A 22,114-nucleotide genomic window follows, 5' to 3' on the forward strand; every position below is an offset into this window, starting at 1 on the left:
CCTTCTATTACTTGAATTTGTGTCCTCCTTTGAAGTCTTTCCTAAGGAAACACGTGCTGTCTAGCTGACAAAAGCACTGCTGAAACTTATCACAATGTTAAACACTTGTACTCTCCCCTTATTTTGCTCAGCAAACTTAAGCTTTTGAGAGCTGAGAAAAAATGAAAGTACAGGGGAGAAGTGGAAATATGCTGAGCTGGCATTAGTTTTGAAAGGAAAGTGGGAAAATATAAACCCATTCTTAGAGTAGAGCTGTTCTAGCTCTCACAGGAAAAGCAATCTATTAGTTCTGCGTAAAAGTGAAGTATAAATAGTGAAGGTAAAACTATTCACTCTGTGATTAAGCAGGTTCATGAACTCATTGGAATTTCAATTAGTGTAAGCTTTAAATTACTAAACGTACCTTCTTTCTCCCAGTGTGCTGACTGACTGCTTCTGAAGAATACTCTCAGCTATGCAACAGAGCAGATCCCATTCTGGGTTACTTGACCAGAAGAAGCAGCTGAAATGGAAGACTGCATTTTGCACTCATTCTCTCAAGGTGTCATCGTGAGCTTAAAGTGATTTTAGCTGTGGATATTCCAGATACCACCATCAACACTTGATAGTCACTATCGAGTAATCCATGTGATTAAGACAATGGGCAAAACAGAGCTCTTTTATTTATAATATAGCACTATTATTAGTGTCTGCTTCTAAGGAACCACATGTGAGGCCCCGTGATGTGATTAATCAGGCATTCCAGCTGCTTTTGAGTGATCCCAGCACTGACAACTGAAGCAGGAGGAATTCTTCTCCAGTGTAGCACAGTTTATGACATCCTGTTATGCAGTCTGAAATGAACGCCCATGTCTGAGTGAAAGAAAGCTAAACATTTTGTATGAGAATGTACATAATCACTAAGAATTTGGCAAGGACAAAAGCCAAATCCAGGGCCGTTGATTTGACAGTCTCATGTCTCATCCAACATCTTCCGTTCTGGTCTTGCTTCTTTCCTAAATTATGAATATGTTCTTGGCCTGGTAGAAGGTACACAGCACAGATCTTCTGAGGCACGGCTGAATTTGGGAAAAAGCAGACCTGTACTAGATTCTTAGCTGCAGTGTCTGATTTTACAGAGCAAACATATACTTTCTTCTCTGCCTACTCAGCAGTTTTGATCATCAGAAGATTTTGAAAGCCTTTTTAATAATAAAAAAAGAAACACAGGTATACTCATTCCTGGAGAAAAACTGCAGAAAATGTTGTGAAGTAAACCAAGACTTTCACCTACAGATATATTAAGGCAAACTGCTTAAAGGGGCAAGAACAGATAACACAGATTACATATTAAGCAGGACCCAATGAAATAACTACGCACCACTGGCATTGTGTTTCTCAAGCTTATGTGTACATTTGGGCTACGCTGAAGCTGATTTATGAAGTATATATGCACATGTGGCCATAGAGCTGGCCAAATCATTCTCTGCAGATAAATCTGGAATTTATTCAATAGATCTCGAATTTACTTTTTTTGTTATTTGAGTGAAATAAATTGATGATTGAGTGACATACAATAAGCAATGAATTTACAGGATTGAAAGAAAATGTTGAGCCAATGATTCAGCCCCCATGCACACAGAAGCAACAGCATCATGCACTATTGTTCAGTGGAATTTGAAACTATTTGTGATTAACTGTTAAGATTATTGAACCAGCTTTCCCTATATTCGGGTTTTACGTCTAAAATGCTACGGGGTAATTTTGCTGCAGGCAAATTAGGTTAATGCAATCTTGTTCCTGCCATTCAAAACTCAAACTGAACAGCCCTCCTCAATCCAGAGCATCCACAGCTTGCCAAATGGCACCTCTCTTTGATGTGAGGAGTGCCAATTTGTGCTCTCTAGAAATTGAGCTTCACGCCCAGGCTGATTAAATAAACTTAGGAGTCTGTAGATGATTGTACTCAAGAAAGTGCATTAAAACTATAAGATGCAGAAGATAACATGAAGGTGAGAACGCCTGTCTCTTACAGTAACGATGTGAGATCTTGTTGAATGGAGATTTCTCTGAAGAGCCCAGCATTACCACCAGTCAAAAGAAAAGAGATTATCTCAATTTTATTACTTTTGTTCCCAGCACCTATTTTCTTAGTAATTATAGGAGACCAAAACAAGTAGGAGAGCTCTCACCATTACCAACTGAAAAAGAAAGATACACAGAAAGAATAGTGTGATGCCAATCAGTATGTTTGGTGTTAACATTATCATGTGATGGCTATCACTATGCATGTGTTTATTACACAAGTGGCTGAATGAAAAAAAAACTTGTTTTTTTTAATGGAACCAAAATGTTGCTTTGAGTATAACAAATGTTGTGTTGGTTTTGATGAAACACAGTTCTTAAAGGCAAATACACACTTTTCAATTCTTAAATTCTTTCAGGACAACAAGAAAATGTGTAACTTTTCATTCATTTTTTCTAGTTCTTATTGCATATGTAATATAAATAGAACATATTTTACAAGATAAACACCTTTTAAAACATGGATGGAATTCCCTACTGTGCTAGACCAAAACTTTTGTGTGCTGCAGCCATTTTGGGAGTAGGGCATGGTTAGCAGGGCAAGAAAATGGAGGGAAGGAGTCAGCTAGCAACAAAATTATTTGGAAGTCATTTCAGAGGATTTTGCATGTTTGGTCCTCAGCATGGTTATCTGCAGCATAGCCAAAACTCCAAAGCAGGCAGCACTGTTACCTGCCCTTCAAAAAAACCGACAGCTTTCTGTATTTTCATATTATTTCTGTATTTATTTTAGGAAAAAAAAAGAAAAAAGAAAAAAAAAAAGAGCAGTTTGTCAAACATTTAAGGTTGACAGTCATGTTGTTGCAATGCAGGTAAACGCTGCCATGAGTGACACTAGCTGTGTCACTACATGCAGCATTAACCCGAGAATTTGAGAAGACAGGCTCATGAAAAAAATATGAATGTTGTCAGACAACCCTGCATTTTTTATTATTTAAATCTTGAGTGAATTTAGTACTCATGAAAGAGAGGGACTAAGTTTCTTCACATATCCCTTTCAATACATCTCAGTTCTGACCTGCAGCACTCTAGCTATTCTAGTTACAGGCCTTGAGCACAGATTGCTCACCATGTCAAATTGTGCTATTTTTGTGAAATGGATAGCTGAAGACTTCGATAAGGCCATTGAACATATTCTTATTTGTGACCCAGGCATGAATTAAGCCTGGGCCCTCAGAGATGACAAGCCAGCACCAAAGACGTGTGCAGCACTCACAAATTACGTATCCCACTACACCTCCTTAAAATGAAAATTGCTCAGTTGGCAATTGCTTAGTATTGCAGGCTTTACTGTTGTACATAGAAATCAATAACTCTCTTTCTTGTAGGAGGTTACTTGTATTTTGGGGATTTATTCATTGAACAACTATTCTGAAAGAACCTTCCAGACAGCTGCGTCTCCTGATGCTATGGAAACACCATTTTGCAAAATGTCATATTCAAAGTGCAAGTTCTAAGAGTACTTCATTATCCAAGTGGACTCCGTTTCTACTGCTGAGCAAACGAGTGTTACTTAAGAGGGATGAGGATCAAGAGGGGATGGTGGCTGCATATCGTGGCTCCAGGCCTCGTGCAGAGCACTGTTAAATGGTCGTATGTGCTTATAGCAAGTCTTGATTTTGAGAGTTCAATCTGCGGTACAACTATGAGGAAATGGATTTCAATTAAGCAAAGATAAGCAGTGAACATCAAATCCAGGATGTTTATGAGGGAAAGCATTGAGCAGATATGTGGGTGGCGTTGTAGGGAGCAATGATGTGATTTTCCCTGAAGAAGTCACGACTGGGGGATCAGGGCTCCTGCTTTAACCCTGGAAGAGCAAGCTCTAAGACCCTGCGGTGCAGAGGCCCTGGCTCATACATTACATGTCTCAATGCAGAGCCTAATCCACTTAGGCAAGTACAGAGTGAAAATATCATTGCCTTTACAATGAGAGCCGAAGGCTACAACAAATCTAAATGCCATAGCTCCATCAAAATAAATGCTCAAAGCCATCTTGACATTGAGGATATAGAGTTGAGAAAGACATTGAGAATGAGATTTTGGAAGAGTTTATCTCACTCTTCATGCAGATGTAGCTGCATTTTAAGAGGATTCTAGTGCCTTTACAATATTTTTGTACTCTTTGGAAGGTCGAGAAATTTCTGCCTGTTATTTTCCGAGCTGTGAATTTCAGGATGTTATTACTCTTTCTGCAGTGGTGAGCATATACCCTAATTACAGTGCCCACCAAACTGGCAAAAGAGAAGGCTATCTGTCCAAAATACATCTGACATCATCCCTGTTAAAGAAGTAGGTATACATTCATGTGCATTACCCAGGGAACTATCCACAGAAAGATGCTTAAGAATGCTCTTTGGTAATGCCAATTATGAAAGCAAAGCCTAGAAGGATGAAGTGAATGGCAGGACATTTTATGTACTGTATAGACATGCAAATTACTTAACTTTAATACTGATCTGTACTGCAACTAGAACTACAGCATTTCAACTTACATTTCTTTCCTCTTTTTAAAGATATTTATTATTTCAAACGTGCCCAAATTATAATTTTGCCACAACCTGCATAGCAAAATTGCATCCTGTTCATGTTTGAGAGCTTTGGGAAGACATTTTCAAGTTTTTAAATGAAGGAATCCAGTTGTCCTTGTAAGTCTCCCAGTGCTTGGCAGGAGTCCACTATTTTCAGGAGGTGCTGCTCTTAGCACCTGATTTATTATTAGTTTCAGTGGAGTTACACTGTTTTGCAATTCTGATAGCTCCATTAGAAAATTGTGATGTGGCATTAAAATTTTAACGGGCAATGCTCTGTTTGCATTTTGTCCCACTTAGCATGAGATTGCTAGAGACGAGTAAGGAAAGAATATTAAGCATTCATAAAACACTTACACAAAAGCTAAAATTCCAAGGACTAAAGAACAGACAAGAAGAATGATAAAAAGAAGAATGGCTAGAAATGATTAAATTTTAAAAAAACAAACTCTGTTCATCTTTTGAATTTATATATTTATTTTGATAATACTGAAATATTCATCATTTATCAAATTACGGCTGCATGTTTTTGCTCAGTGGTAAAGTCTGACCTCTGCCAGCATAGAACGCTAGAACTATCCTAGATCTACTGAGATTTTGTGAGTGTAAATATAATCAAATTCCCAGAAACCATAAATTGTGTTTATACATCACTGTTGAACATTCTTGCACTTTCACTGCACTGTTTTCCATTCTGTCTGGGGACAGTTTGACTTCTTTATTTGATTATTTTGGCTTTCAGAACAGTTTTTGTTTTACATAGTAGCATAACAATATACAGTTCTTTGTGGGTCGATTTAATACTTGCATAATTTTTAGAACACTTCCTTACAAACTGACCATAAATGGATCTTTTACTCTGCAGAAGCTCTGATAAAAAAGGCTCTCGCTACCACTAATAGGGATAGAAGGGGTGGAGGGTGTAGACTTTCAGATTTGCTTTTACAAGTGCAAATCCTCAGGCAAAATAAACAACATTATTTCAGATTAAAAAAATACACACAGAGGTGATAAGAAAAAATCTAATGGGCATAGAAAGCTGCGCTTTAGCAAACTAGGTATATGTTGGTATGTTTGCTTATTTTTTAAGTTTTCCAGTACCAAAATGCATGTTTAAATGATTGCATTTGACAAAGGAAAGACAAGGAAAAATGGTGCAGCATCTTTAATTTATCAGTTTACATGAGATGCAGGCAATAGCCTGTGGGTACCAGATTGTGATTTTTCTACTCAAGTACATTCTCATGTTTTACTGATGAGCTATATGCCAGACCCTTGTGTTCTGTATAGTAAGAGTTTCATGGAACATCTGCTTCAATTGCTCTATCTCTTGTTTTGTTTTGTCACTAAACTCACTTATGCTACAGAAGCACTGACTTTAAAAGAAGCTACTTTAATTCAATAGCATATCACGAAGGCAGATTTTCTAATGCTTGTGATACAGCTATTTTGTGTCTAATGCATTTATTTGCAACAAAATTGGTATGACTATTGACACCATATTCTGCCATACTACATGGAATACAGTTTTCTGACCTATCGATATGTTTCTAACAAGAAAAGTTGCATGTACATATACGCATGCATGTGCAGTTGTTTGCAGAATGCCATGTAGAGAGGTGTATGTGCATACCTGCACCTGCAATGGCATGTACAAAGACTCTTATTAAAGCCCACATATGCAATTACTGGAATAGTAACATTTCTCTCATTTCCAAAGTCATGTATCACAAAGGAAGCCAATAGAGAAAGTAAATCAATAAGGTCAGAATAGCTTTGAGTGTTGTTACTAATTGTATTCTTTAGCATTTACATAGCAAATGGCACTGGATATTCTATATGTGTTTAAACTGGAAGGTTAAAGTGGTTTACGAAGATAAGAACATTATATGGAATATTAAAACAGAGTATATCAACCTTAGTCAGTTTACTTACTATATTTTCTTGTCTCATTTGACATCCTTGGTTATTCACGTTGCAATAGGAACACAAGGATTTAAGGCTTGCAGTTTCACTTTCAACTCCTGTAGTGTGGTTAAAGTTGGCTCGAAATAAATGTTGATTAACTGTATGAAAATGCAGTGATTAATAGTGTATTAAACCTGAAAGTCTGTGTCTACAGAATATGATCTCTGCATTATTCTTTAACAATTTCATGGAATAAATGCAGGAAGGGAAAAAAAGGAGGAGCTTTAAAATAGGGGCAAATAGGACATACATGCTTCCTACGTTTCTTAAATTCTGTCTCATATTTGTGATCTGAACAAATGTTGAAGATTACGATGTTGTGACCGATCTTTTTTTAAGCTTCTAATCTGTGTTTTTTCTTCTTAATTTTAATCTTGTCTGTGCTGACATCCACTCTGAAAAATGCTTTTGAGAACAAAGAAACTATGAGCAAAGGCTGAAACCATCTTTACTTTCAGTGTCGTTATTACTGAAAAGATGTGTGGGTTAATTTTATTTTTCTTTCCCCTGAAATATGTTTTATCATTGTATGTGAATTGCCATTGTCAGGGCTGGTAATTAGCCTCATATTATTTTCAGCATTGTTCACATCCACACATCACAGGACAGAAAATGGGAGCCTTAGACAAACAGAATCCTTGTAGAAGATCATTAGGAATCCCACTGTGACAAGCCACGTGCAACCTCGTTGATTCAAATTAGTCATCTGCATTGTTCTATATTTTAGACTGCAGGAGGTTTCAACTTATTTTACAAAACCACAATTGTTATACATTTATGGTCAGAGTAACAAGTAATGTTCTGCACTCTCTGAAGACACCAAAGACATTTTAATATGTACTCATTATACAGCTGTGCCTGCGATGCTATTTAGAGTTTCATCAGTGTCTAGGTAACAAAGCTCTATTTTCTCAGCTTTTTACAGCTGAACTATAAACATGAACTCTCAGTTAAACACAGCACTATACAGAAAGTATTACTAGGACTCAGGGTTATGACTGTCTTTTTTTTTTTTTAAACTAAAAAGAGATCTTTGATGATACACACCTTTGAAATGAATGTATCCTATTCCTGATTTTTGTGTGTAGATGTAATAGTGACTCAAACACTGTTAAACCCACTGTGGTGTAGATGATAAATTATAGGAGCAAAAATGCTGTTTGTCACAGTCCCAATTTACTGTGAGGTCAAATATATACCTTTAAAATAGATTTTACAGCACAGTTATAAAATGGTCCTTTATGATGCCTATTTGATCCTTTTCACATCTTTATGCAAAATCTTTGATAGTATTGCTGATGGCAGTATGTATATTTTTAGCAGATATACTTCCCCCAACTAATATGTCACGACAATTTACATTCTTTATTCCTTGCTGATATTTACTGGTGCAAAACCATCTATTTCAGTATTCGATTTACTCCAGGAGAACATTTAGTCCCACCCAGCATCCTGTCATAAAACTGAGTCACCTTAGCAAATACTTGGTTCTGGCACTATTAATGCTACGTATGCAAATGATGCAAACCCAGACCTGTCGGTGGTAGAGGCAGGCGCTTTCTGAAAGATCCCAGCCTGACAATGATATTATTGATTTCTGTTTTCTTGAAATTTGACAGAATTTTAATGTTCATTTAAATATATGGTTGGTTTTTTTTTAATTCAATAGTTACAAATCCACATACTTAAGAACAGTTCTCATTCCTCTGTGCACAGAATCAGGAATCTGATATATTTACTTCAAGAGCACATAGCAAAGCACCAGAGAAAGAATTCAAGGGTAGTGAGCAGCTCAGGGGGCCAATAATAGAATATGAAGCCTAGGCTGTTGGTTCAAATCTAATCCAGGTTGGAAGTAACAACAATTATTGCCACCTAATGTCTTTTCAGTGATCTGTATGAAATGAGTTTGTGTTCTCAGTGTAGTTTCTAACAGACAGGTGTCTAGATCACGGCTGACACCATTGTCAGCAGATTCAACGTAGGCTCCAAACATCCAAACAGTTCCGTAGATTGAACTGCTCTTCAGTCTCAGGGCAAAACTCAAGCTTAGCAGGAGATTATGCAGGAGAATTCTACCACTGAATTTTTTGAACCTGTCCTACGGATGAAAAATTTTTTCCATCTGTAGGCTCTTCCCTGGGAACCTTTTCAAAAGGATTTATTTTTTTTTTTCCATTAAGCAATAATGTTTATATTGCTTTCATAACACCTGCATTAAAGGTTAGCAACCAGAAGCACAAGAAGACTGATGTAAAAGGAGCAGTCACCATAACTTCAATTTACTTGCTGAAGTAAACTATGCTTAAATCAGGTGCTTCGCAATAGAATTCCTCTAATGCCTTGCAAATTTCTCCTGCACAGTGCACCACAACACACAGATAAAACATGGTTATGTTTCAAAAATCACTGATAGTAGCATTGTGGGTGTCACCAGTTCCCTTCCACTTGCAAGATCACCAGGAGTAACTTTTATCTGCTTGGCACACTGTTCTGATGACCCCCTGGATGTGATCATTCATACCACTTGTATTACAAACGCTTGTATTACCACTTGTATTACTCTTCTCTGTCACCCTGTTTGGGAACGTGAGATCAGAAGGTATGTGCAGATCAACTCGGGTGATCGTTTGCTAGACTTGGTTTTGCTGGTGTTATGTATCCCAAAGGATCTGCAGAATCCTCTGTACAGCTGCTGCTGCTACAGTGAGCTGCTAAATAATGTGTTAGGTTGCAGAGCCACACCCTTGGTCAAATCTGCCCCAATTTAAATTCATGTGCAAAATCCTGTGGATAAACACCACGTTCTGAGCAGAAGAATGCCACAAAGCTGTGTGGAAAACTGTCCATTTTTACATGTAGTGATCATTCTGTTAGAAAAATGAGCGTTCTGAAAAATGGCGGTATTTATGGACCTTCCCAAGGGTAAACATGATATAAAGTGAGTGGGAGCTTATATAAAAAACACAAATCAGTGTGCTTAAGGCAACTAACTGGCAATTATGTACAGTTTTGATTATGGGAATTTACATTTCCACAGAAGAAATATAATTACAAGGAAAGTAACTTGTTTTGTTGTTGTTGTGGTTTCTTTTCTTTTCTTTTCTTTTCTTTTCTTTTCTTTTCTTTTCTTTTCTTTTCTTTTCTTTTCTTTTCTTTTCTTTTCTTTTCTTTTCTTTTCTTTTCTTTTCTTTTCTTTTCTTTTCTTTTCTTTTCTTTTCTTTTCTCTTCTCTTCTCTTCTCTTCTCTTCTCTTCTCTTCTCTTCTCTTCTCTTTTCTTTTCTTTTCTTCTCTTTTCTTCTCTTTTCTTCTCTTTTCTTCTCTTTTCTTTTCTTCTCTTTTCTTTTCTTCTCTTTTCTTTTCTTTTCTTTTCTTTTCTTTTCTTTTCTTTTCTTTTCTTTTCTTTTCTTTTCTTTTCTTTTCTTTTCTTTTCTTTTCTTTTCTTTTCTTTTCTTTTCTTTTCTTTTCTTTTCTTTTCTTTTCTTTTCTTTTCTTTTCTTTTCTCTTTTCTTTTCTTTTCTTTTCTTTTCTTTTCTTTTTTTCTTTTTTTTTTTTTTTTTTTTTCTTTTCCTTCTTTTTAAATGTTTGCCTTGTACATTTTGTCCTGGGTTTAAATTTAGCAGAGATCCAAGACATTTTGTTCAATATACATACATACATAAACGTCTGTATAGTAAATTTCTGGCAGGCAGCAATGCTTCTAAGGATCACCGGGATCTGGATCAGTGTAGGAGAAAAATCCAAAAAGAAGAGATACCTTATTTTTCCTACTACGGATAATATTTGCTGATTATTTTGTATTAAATATTTATCACTCTAAGAGCAGCATATGTAAGCTTAATATATTTGTGTAAAATCTTACACTTGTAGGTTGCTCCAAAAGTAATGCCTCTTATTTATTTTATTTTATTATATATTACAACGGATATAAAGAGCATACTAATAGTATTTGATAAAACAAATTCTCAGCTACAAAATGTTATTTTTCATCATAGTCACTGCTATTAGCATTTTCACCAACAATGAACAACAGCCTTCATGCCGTGCTCGTAAAAATCTGCACCAACGGAGGTGACTCACTATTGCTGTTGCCACTGCTGAAACACCCCACTCCCTGCCTCTCTGTGCTCACATCTACTCTTTGGTCTCCATTAATGTTCTGCAAATGTTGTTGAATGTCAGTGGGTGCAATGTTTTTCTACATGGAGCAATTCAGTGACACACCTTTGCTTCATTTGCACTTCCGTGTCAGATGCCATTGTGTCAGTCTGTCCCTCTGCTGTCACAGAATCACAGAATCACAGAATCACAGAATCACAAGGTTGGAAACGACCTGCAAGATCATCCAGTCCAACCACCCTCCCATTCCTATCAGTGCCACAAGCTACTAAACCGTCTCTCGTAGCTCCTCATCCAGGCGCCTCTTGAACACTGCCAGGGACGGCGACTCCACCACCTCCCTGGGCAGGCCATTCCAGTGCCTGACCACCCTTTGAGAGAAAAAGTTTCTCCTAATAACTGGTTAAACTGTCATCTGTCACATGGCAACAACATGTGATGGAACATTGGTGGGAATGTTCAACCTCTATTGCCATACCAGCAACATCACCTCTGACATTACAACATAACATAGGAGGCATTATTTCCAAACCAGTCCTTGTACACATGGAGAAAGAGAGAAAACATTTGAGCCTAATTCTTACATATTTTTATCTTGAATGTTGAACCTCAAGAGATTTGGAAAGTTGAAGGAAAATAAAGGAAAGAAGGAAAGGAAGGATCCCCAAAGCAATAACAGAAAAGAGAAGTGATATTGTTAATAAATGAAGGATTAGGAGACTCAAACAAACGGAGACTTTAATATATGATAGAGAAGGAAGAAATAGAAGGACTTTTAAATTTAATAGACAGATCATAAATTAGAAAATCTGTCATATAGTATTAAAAATCACACTTAGCATTTCACAGAGTAATATATTATTAATTTATGTTATGAGATATGATTCACAGTAGTGCTAATAATTTATATTTTGTGTAGAATTCTAACTCTAGATTTACAGCTTCAGTAAGCCTCAGAGTTTTGTCTGGCTTTCCTTCCTCTAGCTTTCACATAGTGATCATACAATTCTAAAAGAAGCATGAACCTTGTGTGAGAGAATTATATCAAATGGACAGGAGAGTGCCTTGTTTAACACGGCATTTGAGGTCACAACTATATTGCTGGGTTAATCAAATTATTACTGGGTACTTATTTGTGAGGATAGTAGAGTTCTTCAAGTTCTCAGTGCTTACACACTCTGAAGCATTTTATCTTTAAATTTCCGAAAGTTACAGCAGGGGTCTGGGCATGATAAGATGATTGGTTGGCACAATAAGACTCTCAGCTATATCCCTATGAGACTTTGAAAAGAGAGATACTAAGATTTGATGTGTCTTGTTTTGCTCTGTGTGTGTATTTGCACCTACTTAGGGTTGTGTTTGATTGTGTATTTGCTTAGTTTTGTCTTGTTTTTCTTTCAAAGTGTGTTCTGCGCATCCTGGAAAGCCAACTTAATTACCTTAGTGACTCTCCCTGTTTCTCTTGAGTCTTCTCTTCTTCCTTGTCTTTCCTTTTGAATTCCTCTTTTCTATTTCTGCCTTACCTAGAGAGGTACCTCATACTTCAGACAAATCTATCATAAGAGATTGGGGTGGGGGTGAGAAGTTGTTCTACATGGAGACTCCTTCCTTCAGCCCAAGAAACAAATGCACCATACAATGTTCCCCCTCCCTGTCTAGCAGGACCTGTGCAAGAAGGTACTGATACAGTCCCTTCTTATTCCACATCCCTTCCTATATGTCACTGTAATCTTATAATCCAAGAATCGGTAACCATCACCTGTAAAATAAAATTCACTCCAACTCCTGCATGGTTATTTAGACATAATATTCATCAGTGTCAGGAAGAACAGATATTGATTTTAGGATAGGATATACTTTTGTTTCTAAAGAGAAATTGCATTTCAGGCCAGAAACAATGCAAAAATACGTAACTGTATATATACGCACACACATACACACATACACATATAATCCAGACTGAAATAGCCTGCAAGGGGATTTGAAATTATTTTCACAATCAGAGGCAACTTAAATGGGTACTATCTCTGAAGGACAAAGAATAGGCAATTTTAGAAAAAATGCCAATTAAATGGAATTTTTTTTTTTTTTTTTGACTGGGAGGAGGGACTGATGATTACAGGTACACAGTAAGGAATCTCGTAATCAGAGCAAGAAAGGGGAATCCTGTTATTCTCACCACAGCCCAACCTCAGGATTGCAGAAGAGACAGATCCACAGCTGCTAGGGAGGAATCCAGCCAAGAGAGAAACCCTGTGCTGTCAATAAATCCAGACGTTGCTGCTTCTATAGGAAAGAGATATACTAGAAGTTGTCATCTGGGTACTGCAACTGCCAAACTTGACTGCCTTTGGCCACAGCTGTTGACTTTGTTGCTGCAAGGCTATTGAGTAGGAAGAAGAGCAAAAACAGTGCCAGCACAGTGGGAGGCAGCTACCAAGTTAATGCTCAAGTGGTATCCTGGCAGTTCTCAATTTGCTTTGTAATTGTTTCTCTCGGTGGGAAAATAGATGCACCAATAAAAGTTTAATTTATTACTGTAACCTTAAGTGTGTGCATGCAGCATGGTAGTTGCGCATTTGTAGATTTATGATGAGTGACAACTGCATGTCTGTTATGGAGTACTCAACACATGGAAAAGCAAATATTATCCCAATAAAGTTCTTTTCTCTGTTTTAAGTGGTTAATCAAACTATAACCACAGCTCATACTTTTGCTGGATAACATTAAAAGGAGAAATAAGATACTGACAAAGAAATGTAATGACATCTTGGCTGGGCAAACCACTAGCAAATGTCTAGTTAATGGCTTTCTTTTTTTTTTTCTTTTTTTTTTTTTCTTCTTTTTTTTTAATATTTACCAAGATAAAACAAAGTCAGAATTAGAACATTTTGAAATGTTGCCACATCTTTTTCTCATGATTTCATCATGCAGGATGGAAGGTTTCAGGGGTCTGCATTGCCCAGGGAGATCAGTGCCATGTTGTACTAGTCATTTTGGTGTCTTTCATTCAGAGGAAATTTGTGTGAGTATCTTCTAGCACCAATGTATTCCTTTATCTTAAACAGTTCATTTTACTCTTTGACATTTACCCTCTTGGTCTCTTTATAGAAGGCACTCGTATTCCCTTCTTATAACTATTTCCCATTTTCCCATCCACTTCATTCTAATTCTTTCTACTAAGCCACTCTACTGAAAGTCTGATATGCTGCACAGAAATGTTGCCAGTATAGATATCTTTTTAACACTGAAAGAAACCCAATACCTTGCACTCTCAGGTAAACATAGTTTATGAAAACAGGATCCTTATTCCCTCAGTCACTTCATCTTGTGCTGTGTGTAACAATTTAATCTTTTCTTAACACAGGTTATTAGAACTATACACTGTATTTCACATGAGAAGGTACATTTACTTAAACAGTTGTATGAATATTTCCTTATTTTGACTAGAAAAACACCCAAACATTTTGAGCACCAATTCTGCCCACATACACAGTCAGAATTATAGTTTGTACATGACTTCTGAATTTCTAGGTGTCTTCCCATGGCTTAAGATCACCCTCTGACAAAATAATCTGACAAAATTGTAAAATTTTGTATAGGTAGGACATAATGGTACAAATCTCAAGATAAAAAAGCTAGAATTAAAAAATATCTTTCTAAGACATTTGACTCTTTTACTTCTGTCCTGTATTGTGCTATTGGATCATGACATTATCTTCTCCCACAGCCTCTTCTTAAGAGGTAGGTACCCAAAATACTGCCAGCAATAAATTACTCATTCATATGTGAATCTTCCAGGCTCTATCAGCTCCCTAGGCTGGATCGTGTCATATAGCCAGACATTTTTGTCTTTTAGTTCAGTAAGGTGAAAATTGACCATTTATACCAAATATACAGATATTGCTGTTGAAATATTGTCCAACAGGGAATTCATTATCAGTTATGAAAAAAATTACTGAAGTTTTCACTTTCAAGGTGCTGAAAAATAAATAGCAATAAAAAATCACAGTTGTTCACACTCACAATGCTTTTGCAAAATATTCTTTATTACAATGTTTGGTAGAGCACATTGCTTATGATTTTATTTCCAAAATGTCAATTAAACGAACAATAAAAACCTCTGAAAGAACATTTTGATTAGAACTGTTCTAGGTCACCATGAACGAGCAATCAATTTAATTTTTATGTAGCCATATAAAGCTTTTCTTTTACATATTCTTAATGTACAAATTACTGTGGACAGAGATTTTCAGTTCAAGTCAACTGTAACTTCAGGAACCATACTAATTTGAAAACTCCGGATAAAAAATGGTTATTGGAATCTGAGTTATTTGCAGAGAAGGCAAGACAGAATGAAGGAAAGGTGATTCCAACGGACTGTACGAAAATTTGAGATATGCATTTTTCAGAGGTGTTTTCTTGATGCTAACAATACTTAACTCAAGCTACATGTCCTCATCCACTTGTGGAATATAAACGTCTTTCTTTTGACTGACTGATGGACTGGCTTCTCCACTGTTTACAAGCATCCATTTTTGAGAAAATGTTCTTTCTATATGTGGTATACATGTAAGTTAATAGAAAATCTGTAGAAAGAAATCTGGAACAGTTGTAAGACTTTTAAGACCCTGAAACTAAAGAGGTCAAGTCATGACAAGAGATGATGAGTATTCTGATGGTTTGGGCAGAGATAAAAGTCCAGACTATGCAGGAGATAAGAGTGGACACAGCAAAAGTGTCTGCAACTATTAAAATTATATGAGGAGGAAAATTATTGTCAAAACAGAAAAAATGCTCTGAGGAAATCTTCGGAAATTTGTTCACTTGGTGCTTTAAATTGCAACTGGACGTCCATGGGAAGAAGAAGAGGAAAAAAAATTATCCACCAACTTATTTGAGCTAATGCAATGCTAGGCTTCATGTTGAAATATCACGCAAACATTTCTAAAGTGTATGCTTTAGAACAGGGATATTGGCCTCTGGTAAAATAATATAGTACACAGCCATGCGGAAGTATAAGTAAAAATTCACTGTTGTTTAAAATACACCAAAGGGCTTTTTTGGTTGTTTTAATGTACTACTTCATACTTACAGTATATCAGGAAGTATGCATAATTCCTACAGACCAATTCTAAGTTTCTACAAAATTTTTTTCCTTTTGCTGTGGAAAGAGAAGAGGAAAGATATGTGACTGAGATTTCTTACTTTCAGAAATCCTGATGACTATGTGTTGGAATTTTGAGTGTCCTCAGTGCTGCTTCAGTTGTGAACTTGAATGCTTTGAAATATTAGAGTGGAGTGTACCTTTTTGTGCTTACATTGGAAATCTGAAACCCTCATTATTTCTGCATTTGTTAAAATACAACTCTCTGTTCAACATGCAGACAAAGCATAAGGCTTTGATAAAACCTGATCTACATTCAGAGATCTGCTATGATCTCAGTTTTTCTAAAGTGGCACATTGCAAAAGGCCCAGTACTAGTAGAAAGTACTCAAAGAGGCTACTTTTAACAGCTTCTCTTTACTTTTCTTGCCAGCAGTGTTTTCATTTACATACCTGAATCATGTCATTATTGTTGCCTTTGCTCTGTCTCTTTCTGGCACTTCAGTGGCTTATCACCTTTCCTTTTTCTTTCTCTTCTCCTTTTTTTTTTCCTTTTTTCTTTTTCTTTTTTTTTTTTTTCTTTTTTTTTTTTTTATTATTTAATAAACAGTGTGCTCTGTACATCTCTTGTGTTGATTTCCTGAATTAATATTCATGATTCTCATTTTCAAGCTACAAGATCCTCTATTGATGTTTGCTTTACAGTACTTCTATCAACGCATTTTACAAAATAAAAGCTCTTTTTCCTTTCAGAGGCTTATGTTGGAATGTAGACAGTTATCTTCCACATGGCATGTAATATGATCCTGGTTTTATTATCTAGACAGATACAGTTTTCTTGCTCTCCTAAGTTTTGCTGTCTGCATTTTTAAAGCAACACTACATCATCCCTATCTAAATTGATCCACAAGCCAAAGTCACTGGTCGAAAACATGTGTATGGGCTGGTTAACAAATATGATTCTCCACATTATTATTTTTACTGATTGTTCTGTTTAGAATAAAAAAAAAGGCCAAAGATGGAGTGCTGAGTTTTTAGTACTATTGTCAGTGAATATTTATTTTACTTTAAACTTCTTATATACATGTTTCTGATAGAAATGAAACACAGGTCCTTTTAAGGATAGAACCTGAAGAGTGACTATTTCCTTTTTCTCTCTTCCCATTTAAAAAAAAAAAGTTAAAAAATTAGTATATATTTCATTCTTGGAAAGCTTCATTTCACCTCTAATTTTCTGTATTATGTACTCCTTGTTTTGTGTTACTTCCTACCCAGGACTTTGTTGCCCTTGTCTAAAATGGTAATAGCAATAATTAAACAACCATTACTGTACATCTGTGTTTCACAAATACTCCTTCCTCAATCACCAGAGTCTTTTGACTCACTCATAATTAAATCCTGCATCCATCATGGTCCCTTTCTTTTTTTTTTTTCCCTTTTTTTGGGTCAGCTTGTCCATCTGTCAAACAGGGCACTAGCACAACCACTAACAGCAGCAGCAGCCATCTTTCATGCTTAGCACCACCGCATTCAGCTCCTTGGAAAGGCTTCTACCTCAAGTTAAGCTGAGCATAAGAATCAATGGCTACCTACATTTATTAAATGTATATTAAAACAACAACAACAACAACAAAGGTGGTTTTTTGTTGTTTGTTTTTTGTTGTTCTGTTTTTTTTTTTTTTTCTCATCCCTTAGTTTGTTTTTTTTTGCTTACATGTAGATTATGAACTTTTGGTCGATGAGCTTTCCTTTGGCTGTTTGAATGTGGGGAATGACACCCTTTGCAGGGAAGATACATCTTCTTGCTGCATGAATGTGAAAGAAAGGAGGCCTTTATGCAATGGTTGTGTTACAGAGATAAAAACAAGATGAGCTTCCTGTATTTATATTCCCTGCCCTGATCCCCAGCTCCATCACCTCCCCTACATATACCTCTCCATGCCATTAGGCCCTGTCTCCTAGCAACATATGGCCCCTTACCAGAGCGTTATCTGGCTGCTGCTTGTATGCAATCAGACTGTCAGTCATTTAAGAGAGAAAGTGATCGAGCTCTGTCCTGGATGCATATATTTGCAGCATTTAGACTCTGTGCATAGATATGAAGAGAGGATATGCATTGATGTGAGTTTGTGATGCACTCAGACCAAAGCCACACTAAATGAACACCATTCTAAGTGACACAGAAGACTTGATTTTGAATTTGTGTCTGCTAGAAATAATCTTTATATCTACTGCTTTAATTTATCTGTGGTACTGATAGTACAACTGTTTTTATTACAGTAACACTTTCCCTTACTTGCAAAAAGAGTGAATTCTGTTTTCCTTTCAAATCTTGATTTTCCTGTGGAAGTTCTTATGAGCCTTCCTAATTAATTGGTTGCCTGTCCTACTCACTCTGAGTTGGATGGGATAATACACTGACAAAAATCACGGCCTGCCTTTGTTATCCATAGTGGTACAGCACAAATGCACAGTGTTTGCACTGAAGTCATCCTAATGGGAAACCTGCATTTGGAACATGTGCCAAAGGAGGTCTGGTGGTCTGGGCAGTCATTGTCACAGGAGCAACATGACTGCCTCCTAATCCACAGTTTTCATATGACTGTATGATTAACAATGTTTCTGGAATTATACTATTGAAGGAATTACTTTTAACACCAGATGTTGGATATTTGTGCTGTCTAGCTAGTTCATGCTTTAGCTGCTTCCTACAGTCATTGTAGAAAGGTAAGATTTAAGATCTATGACACACCCTTCTGCAGTGGTTATACAGGTAGCATAGATTCCTGCTTGTATTGAGGTATGTAAAATGAGATGATTTTTTCAGTTTCATGTCGTGTTTCCTTTCTTGGGAGACAAATGGTCTTGATAGAGCAGCAATCTTGTGGCACGCTACAAAGGTAAACCTTAATGCTGAGATCCTGTGGTAAGATAAGTCCAAATAGTATACCTTAAACTGGACTGGGGACGGGCGTGTAATCCAAACAGGCAAAAGGATAAAAGACTGCTGTAGGGAGTCCTGAATTTGTGCTCCCTCCTTCTAATGTGGTTTTATCTAAAGAAAGGGAAACACTCATATTTCAAGGCTGCTGCTTAAAATACTGACCTCAACTCATCCTTGACTCTTGCAGCCCTGGGCCTTAGTCAGGATTCCTTCAGTTACCTTGAAGGGAGATTTAGGTGTATATTCAAGGAGGCAGCAAGCATTTCTGACTGTATAATCTACACCTCGGATGACCTGCACCTGTTTAAAATTGGTTGGATTCAAATCCAAAAGTGACTTGCACCTTCTGGAGCCCACACAAAAAGAGGGCTAGTGGTACACTGACAGAGGAGAGATTTCAAGAAAAATTTCTCTATTTTTTATCGATGCTTGTGCATTGACCTACACTCCCGCTTAATCACATGATTACTTTTTAGTAGATTACCTGTAGATTAACATGTAAGAAAACATGTGGCCCTTCAGGCACATGGTTTTAAACCTGATTCCCTGCATGCATTCTTCAGAGAGAGAATTGGGCAGTGCTAGATAAATGAAAACTTGCAGTGCTTTATCCCTTTGGTGTTGTAATACTACAGTTAGTGCCCAAACCAGTGCCCACTGGAGTAAACAGAAATGCTCTCTTACTGACTTCACTGGGTTCTGGCCATTTATGGAACAGATACATTTTGATAGCCAGCCAAATGGATAAAACCACTTATTCTTTCTCTTAGCACAATGTTTAGTCCTTAGTAATCTGGGCATAGTAATTAAAAAAAAAAAAAACAGAGAATATGCTTCTGGTAATTATACATATATACATAGTTCCAAGCACGTAAGTGAATTCACTGGGCATCTGAATTTGCCAGTATGTCAAGACTTTAGACTGTTCTTTTATGTCCAAAACTGAAATCTCTGGCATTTACAGGAATACTCAAGATAACGAATAAGCTAACTGAGTGCATTTCACATAACAGCAAGCGAATCAGCCATTTCTGATCTGCTGCATTCCAGAGTTTGGTTCCTCAGTCATTTCATACAGACTTCTGGTAACAATTAATACTACCATAAAAAGAAAATAACAGGGAGAAACATGCACACAAATTGAAAGCAGATATCTGAATGTTGTTGTCCCACAAGTTTAGATCAACCGCATGTCTGCCTGGAAACTTGTAACTAGCATTCATGAGTGATGTTATAATATAAAGTGTGGTGGAGAAATGACAGTGGAGCCTGTTTGTACTTTCTGGAATTAATATATATGTGCAGATAATTAAAAGTACAATAAAAATACACAAGATGAACATACACAAGGGGAAGGTTTAAACATCATCCAAACATGTCATATGGTGCGGGCCTTAGGGAAATAAAGGCTTACAGGATACTGGCAGACAGTCCTGCTGCTGGTACCAGAATTTAGCAGTTTCAGTGCTTGAAAAATAAATCCTTTTAGTTAATCCGGCTCTGTGGGTGGAATTACACGCACCACTCCCATTATTGTTAGACAGGAGTGCAGGCTGAATTCCCATGAACTTTGCTGAAAATGTAACTTCCAGCATTCCCTATGCAAAGCTTTATTTATTAGGAATGCTTTTCAACATGTCATGGTGAAATCTTATCGTGGCAACATCAGATGCTGGTGATATTAGTTGTGCACATTTCACCCTTGAAGTATACCTGCAGCTCTTATTAGCATTACAGAGCATTTACTATGCATATCAAGAAGGGAGTATATGAGTTTGTGAATTCTTTCACCCAGTGTGTTCCAGAGAGTAAAATCTTAGTGGCCAAATGTTGACACCTGGCATAGTGAAGGGTTTGCCACAGACAGCCAAGGTTATTGAATGGGAATGTGGTTGCACTGTAAGCCTTTCCCTCACCATCTGGTTCATTCTGGAATATGGCTTATATATCACAATTACATGAATAAATGAAAAGATATGCAAGTTAACTGAAAAGTATGTGTTTCTGTGCTTTTCTGCACAATGAAATAGCCATCTGGGAATCAGTGTGTCTCACATTTCAAGCAAAAATCAAAGCAAGCAGCAATTCACTCCGTGACGTGTGCTTCATAGAAAACTGGACTTCATTATCACGGAGTTAATCACTTTGGAGTCTTTTTTTCTTTTTTTTCTTTTTTTCTTTTTTTTTTCTTCCCTCTCTTTTCTCTATGGATACAAAACAAACCTATCTGGAAATACACAGGGACAACTCTTGTTAAAACTATAGTTGAAACACATTATGGTTAAAAAATAAGAATAAAAAGAAAATAGAAGCACATTTGTTTGCACTCTTGTCTCTCAGGTCCAAGCTTAGAGGTGGGTCTACAGGAGATAAAGAATTGCATTATGAATATATTCTTTTCCCCCCTTCTTCACCCCAGTTAGTTTTATATGCATATTTTCCTTTTCTATGTCTATGATGGACATGGATCCAAAGCATATGTTGTTGCAGCAGAACTTAATGGAAAGTGGATGGAGTGGGGGGACATACAGGGAGTCAGAATGTCTGCCAAGAAAACAGCTTCTGTCTTTCTACCATCTTTTGGCATCTGTGACATGTGGAGATAGAACCTCCCCCTCCAGACTTTCCTTTGCCTTCTGTGAATGGTGGGTGCAAATCCTTACAATAAAAGACCATGGAGTGTTGCTGTGGGAAAACTCTTCAGGGGCAAATCCTGAGGACGTGGATGCTAAGTCTGAGTTGAACTAAAAGGCATAGTTTCTTCAGCTACAGTGGTTGTGTATTGGGGTATGTATGTTGTATGTTAACTGACATTGCATCCAAAGGCAGAAAATGCATCTGGTAGACAAGTTGTGATAGGACTTCGAGCAAAGCTGTTTAAGAACAATGAGTTACTGTGATTCCACTTTATATATGTCCTTTTTTAGCATTTCTGGAAAGAAAAGCTGTCTCTATTAAACAAAAACTGAAAAATATAATTGCTGGAAGACGTTCATGCACATTTGACCCTTGTCCAAATTTCATTAATCTCCTTAAACACAAGAGTTGACTAATTGTATGAGCTTTTAGCCAAGGTCTTAAAAAATAAGACTTGAGAGTAAATATTGATGATTTTCGCAAGGGTCCTTCCTATGCTTGTTCTCACATGCAATCCTGGTCTTAACAAAAAGCTTTTTTATGTGAGATGATCTCAGAGAATGCACTTTTTAAATGTGTTGGCTAAAGTGACTAAGTGTATAAACTCCTTCTTTACAAAGAAAATACTGGTTCTGTCGTGGCTTCATTTTGGCACGTGCTTATGCACATTGGCAGCGTGCTGAAAAACTGAAAGTGATTTCTTACTAGAAAAGAACAAACATGCAATCTGAAACAAACATGAAT

Source organism: Tetrao urogallus (assembly GCF_951394365.1).
Source record: "Tetrao urogallus genome assembly, chromosome: 3".
NCBI classification, from domain to species: domain Eukaryota; kingdom Metazoa; phylum Chordata; class Aves; order Galliformes; family Phasianidae; genus Tetrao; species Tetrao urogallus.